We start from the raw sequence: 6,228 nt of genomic DNA, 5'->3' as shown, positions 1-6,228 counted from the left end.
CTATATGGAGACCCCGAGCTATTCTTAGCTCTTCAAGCTTTCCTCAATGGAGAACTGAAAGTCGACGGGCTACCACAATTTACACATATGGACGGAGCTAGGGAGATGCCAATAGAGGAGGAACACTTAGATCCACAACCCAACCTATATGAGAACTCTATTTTAGAAATACAAGTTAACAAGTTGGGACAATACTTTGAGAGCGATGAATCCAATGCAACCATACGAATCACTACGAAGGGATTAACTGTGAAGGGAATCCTTGATGGTAGCACTGCGGTTAGCATTGTGACTAAATTTTTTTGGGAAACTATGGGAAGACCTCACCTTGGGACCACAACCATAGTAGTAAAGATGGCCAATGGGACTATTGTTAAACCTATTGGGATGCTAGAAGATCTCAAGATTAAGGTCTTTGGACACAAAATAAGAAATACTGTAATGGAAATGGCCTATGAACTTTGAGAGTAGCGGAATTAGGAAATTAGGTGAAGCACTTTTGAGAGATTACTTTGTGAGCATAGCGGGTGAACTTAATTGATGGTAGCAACATAAACATGGTGCTTAGTTAACTTGGCATGAACAATACTTTTGCAAGAGAGAGAGTTTAGAGAACATGAAAATAGTTGAGGACCGGATTCATATGGAGCCGGTCCCCCCTCCAATAGATAGGCATTTGTATTATAGTTTCTCCCATCAAGAGAGACTTGGTACAATACAATCTTTGTGTTCCTTGTGACCTACATGATGCAATAAAGATGGAAAGCTTCATGCATCACAAGCATAACATAAACTTGTAGAAAGTATTAACTATCCCAAGCCTCAGTCCCAAGGCCTCAAACACCTTCAAAGGTGGAGAGAGCTAGTGGGGAATGAGGGTAGGGAAGAGGAAGAAGAAACATTCCATAGGAGAAAGAAATAGTTGCTCACTTATCATTACTCTTCTTGCTAGCATACATAATAGCATAGTAATGAAGATGGAGAAGATGGCAAGCTTAAGCAGTGAAGCATGACTCTTGGTTGGATTTGCATTCCATAGCCAAGAGTGTTGGTGTAGGCTTTCACTCTCACAAGCTTGGAGAAGGAGGTGGCTTTCCTCAACTTTCACCAAGTAAGGATGGCCTTGCAAATGAGTGTGTATGTGGAGTATATCCCTAGCACCCCCCTTCCTTGCTTTGGGCAAAATTTCTACATGATGCAAGCTCATTGGACCCCTCTCCCCCTAGCCAATCACATGCAACATGCAGTCAAACACATGGGTAGTCTTTTGACAAGTGTCCTCCTTACCCCTTAAAGAGAGAGAGCTTGAAAATATCTAGATATTTTTTAGATGGAAGTAGAAGCTCATTGGACCCCTCTTTAGCCCAACCAATAGCATTCAGGCACACCATGTGGTTAAGCTTAGTGAGAGTCTGACATGTGTCCCATGTGCTCCTTTAGAATTCCCCTAACTTTGATATTTTTATGCATAGGCAGTTTCTCAAGCAACTTCCTCATTAAGTGTGTAGGTTCTCTTTTTGACTCAAGCATCTTACCCTCCATGCATAGGAAGCTTCTCAAGCAACTTCCTCATTAAATGTGACAAGTACCTCAAGTACCTTAGTCATCAAGCATGACAAGCACCTTAGGTGGAGTTCCCACCTCAAGAACATCCCTAGCTTGCTTAAGTTTAGGCCGGATTCCCACCTCAAGTACAGACCTAGCTTGCTTAAGTTTAGATCGGGTTCCCACCTCAAGCTCAGCCCTAGATTGCTTAAGGTCAAAGGACTTTTAACACTTACCATTGGAGGTCTTTAATGAAGCTAATCCTAAGGTCTTTTAAGCTTCATTAGTTAACCTTGCTCTTTGATAGACCATCTCTCATTTGGGCCCCTTTACCATTGGCCTCGTGTTGAGATAGATCTGTAAGCACATGTCTATATTCTAACCCTTGTTCCCGTTTATTATCCCATATTAAATGATCAGTTTAATATGAGAAAATCATTTGGGTTGGTTAGATATTAGATATTTAATGAGATTACCTCTCTCTTGAAATCGTAGTCATCCTTGACTATGAGGTAAAAGAGATAAAGCCGTAGTCATTAGTCAATTTGTCTTAGCGGGTAGAGGATCCCTCTTTTTACCCTACGACATCATTTCAAGATGGATGACTAATCCATTTGGTGCTTGGGAGACATAGCTGCCGCAAGCATGTCTGCTCTTTAGTCCATTTCATCCTCCCAAGTAGAGTGACAAATTCTACATGGTGTTTGAGAGACGTCGTCATCCCAAACACGATTCTTAGTATGCATATTACTTAAATTTGTGCACAATAAAAAGAGAACTAGTCTTAGAAGACAAAAACATTTTTCATTTAAAATTCATTTTCTTATGCTTACTCTAGTGCAACATTGTGAGCATTGACAAGGTTCATATTATCCTTAAGCTAGGTGCTTTGCATCCATCTAGTATCTTTAAAAGAATAATTCTTAAACTTAATAAGATATCATCAGATAATCTTACCGTTTCTTAATACCTTGTCTTCATGTCATAGGATGGACTCGGGTTGAAGTACTTCTTCTTGATCTTCGATTTTTGGAGGGTCTGCAACAACTATTGCTTCTTTTGGTGGCGCTCCTTTGTAAGGCTTATGTAGGTTCTCATGGTGGAAAACATTGTGCATGAGCCAATGGTTGGGAAAATTCAATTGATAAGCCATCTCATTGACTGGCTTAAGAATTTCAAAGACCATAGTATCTTTTTGCTAATTTAGCATCATACTCTTGGTGGTCCGTAGGACTCTTGCCCATAATATGCCTTTGATGAGCCTTGAGAAACTTTAGCAAGACCAAATCATTTTACTTAAAGGCTAAGGCTCTTTTGTGGTTATTAGTAGCAGTCCTTTTTGCCTTTGCTGTGAGATGGATATAATCATTTTAATCTTTGGAAAAGATTCTTGTAGGTCTTGGCTATATTCATCAGTAGTAGCGAAGATCTTCCCATGTACTTTATGTAGTAAGGGACTTTTGGATCTTCCCTCTTTAACTTCGAAAGGTGCTTTCCCCATAGAAGTATGTACAATGTCATTGTACGCATACTCTATAAGAGGTAGGTACTTCTCTAATTGAGAACATTGATCTACATCCATGACATAGGCTTTTAGTAGATTCAAGAATCATTAGATTAGTTATTTCACTTTGGTCCTCCATTTGTGGATGATAGACCGAAATAGAAATTTAATCTACTTCCGAGATTCTCAAAGAGACCCTTCTAGAAATTACTGGTCATTCTAGGATTTTTGTCCGACACTATGGATATTGGAAATCCATGATGCTTGAAAATTTGAGATTTGAAGAGGGTTGCCATTTGATGCGCCTTAATAGTCTTTTTGACAGGCATAGAGTGTGTTTTCTTGCTAAGCCTGTCGACGATTGAAACAATCCAAGTTGCTTCCCTTGATCAATTTTCAACTTTTGGTATACCACGCATTTTGAAACATACTCTATATGTTTACTTTTCATGGTAGACCAACAGAAATACATTTCTACTCCTTGAAGAGTAGACTTTCGTATTGTATGTGTGATTATCACATAGCCTATCGCCATTTGGAAGATAACCATCCTTCAAGGTGAATGGTTCTTGTTTCTTCCCTATTGCAAAGGCTGTAATTACATACTTAAATTCTTGGTTAGTAGCATACTAATCTATCATAAAAGATAGATCATTGTGAGTTGCTATAGACACCACATTTACCCTTGGTCGTTTTGTGAAAGTACATCGACCACTTGATTGTGCTTGCCAACAATGTGAGAGATATGAAATTTAAATTGCAAAAGAAAATATCCCACCTCATTTGTTTGTCGGAGAGATTAGGATGAATGGAGTCCCCAAGAGACAATGTTTCCACGTGTTTAGGGCATATAGAATAGCTAGTAGCTCTTTTTTGTATTTGCCCAATACTCACTTATCGAAGTTGAGTCTTTGACTAAATATGCTATGGCATGCCCTTTTTGAAGCAAAATAGCTCCAGGGCAATTACAACAAGCATCACATTGAACCTCAAATGGCTTTGAGAGATCTAATAATGTGAGCACATATTGAGAGATAAGATTCTCCTTAAACTTCTGAAAAGCTTCTTGCACTTTTGCAGTCCATGAATACTTAACGTTTCTTTTTGTTAAGTCATGTAATGGGCGTGCTATTAGCCCAAAAAAATTATATGAAGCAATTGTAGTATGCACACATACCGATGAAGCTTCGTACCTCATGTAGATTCCTTGGATTAGGCCATCCTTTTATTATATCTAACTTTGTTGGATCCATACGGGTGCCATCGTTAGAGATAATGTGACCTAAATATTGAGTCTCTTGTAGAAAAAAATTCACTTTTCTTTTGATTAATGAAAATCTTATTCTCTCTCACAACTTGAAAGGTTACCTGGAGGTGTCGCTTGTACTCTTCAAGAGAATTTGGGTGGCCTGAAGATTTTTGTCCATCATGAGTTTGAATGCGTCTGGAGCATTTGTCAAGCCAAAACTTGTAAATACAAATAGATTTTCTACCCGTGACATGGGAAATCTATTTTTGATAGTGATCTTATTTAGTGCTCTATAGTCGACACACACATGTGATATGTTTCGTCTTTCTTTTGCACTAAAAGCAATGGTGAACAAAATGGAGAGGAGCTAGACCTCACCATCCCTTTTTTTTTTTTAACGAATTCATGCACTTGCCTCATGATCTCCTCTTATTGAGCTTGTAAAACTCGATAAGGAGGCTTGTTAGGCGGTGAGCTTCTTGATAGGAGCTCAATTGCATGGTCATCATCCCTCATTTTAGAGATAGCTCACTAGGGATGTCATCAATGAAAACATCTTGGAATCCATTTAGAAAATTAGACAACTCTAATTCCTCTGGATTCCCTTTATTGCAGGGATATAGTGTTCCTCAACTCATTAGCATCTATGTACATGCTCTTTTCCCTGTAGGTGAAGTAGATTCTCCTTTCACGGAATTTCATGTTGGAAGCCACGCGGTTAAATCATGGTGCCCCAACGATAACATTCTCATGTTTGAAAGGGGAGATGAAGAAATCCTCTTTGTCCAAATAGCTTTGGACATGAAGCCTTAATTTTCCAATGAAAGAAGTAACTGAGACATCTTTTCCTATGTGGGGACAGTGCTAGAATTAGTAAGTCCAAAGGGCTCATGAGTGTGAAGGGGATGGTGGAGGATTTGAAGGACTTGTCCCACATGCCCTCCCTTCACTTGAGGTCATAGTCTTTATATATAAAGTGGTGTGTATAGTATATCATAAGACTGAGGACTGAGGCCTAAGCCAGGGCTTGGGCTTGGGCTTTTTTAATTCTTGTTTTGATTTTTAACACCATATTAGAGACTTTGAGACTTTAGAGCCAATTTGGGAATCACCAATGTCTTGAAGATTTGACCATATAGACAAATCTCAAATTGTTTTTTAAGGCCAGAGCCTTCCACAAGGTGTTACTTGAAAAGCTTTTTCGAGTTATGCTCTTAAAACTTTGGCTAAGATTTGGCCATGTGGTCAAATCTAAGCTTGTTTTGAAAGTGGGAATTGGAAAATTCCCAAATTCACTAATATGGTGTTTTTTCTTTATAGTCCCCAATATCCCGATCGTTTTTTTTTTAATAATTTTTTTTCTTTTTCTGAGGATAATGTGGCCGCGTGGATGCCAAGCTCCTACCCGTACATAGCAGCTCCAGCGAGTTGTGTCTAACCTCTTTTCAACTAACACAACTAATTCCACCTAATTAACGCTAACTACCTCTGCTTACACACTGTGAAACAAAGTACCTTGCACACTCACAAACAGTCAACTCTTCTGCTCACTGTCTACTCTACTTCTCCATGTCTACATTCACTAACAGATCTCCTAATCCCTGCTCATTACAGATCTTGCAAAACTAATAAAAACAGTACGATGCAGCACTAACAAATCTTACAGCCACTTAACAGAACTGACAAAAACTTGCTAATTTACCCTTTACAATCACTTAACAGTAGCTAACAAAAACCTTTTAATGTGCCCATTGTAGCCACTTAAGAGTTCTCACACAACACAACAAAAAAACAAAAAACAGATGGAAGAAAAGCTTCCAGAGGTAGCACTGAGTGCTCCTCAAGCTTAATGCAAGGCATTCCCTGGCAGCGGTGCCAAAAATGTACGCTTTGTCGTACGTGTCGAAGCTGGAAACTTGCATGTGCACTG

Source organism: Adiantum capillus-veneris, chromosome 3 (assembly GCF_014529385.1).
Source record: "Adiantum capillus-veneris isolate H3 chromosome 3, ASM1452938v2, whole genome shotgun sequence".
Lineage (NCBI taxonomy): Eukaryota > Viridiplantae > Streptophyta > Polypodiopsida > Polypodiales > Pteridaceae > Adiantum > Adiantum capillus-veneris.
The sequence above is the reverse complement of the archived record's forward strand: the minus strand, read 5'-3'. Positions refer to the sequence as shown.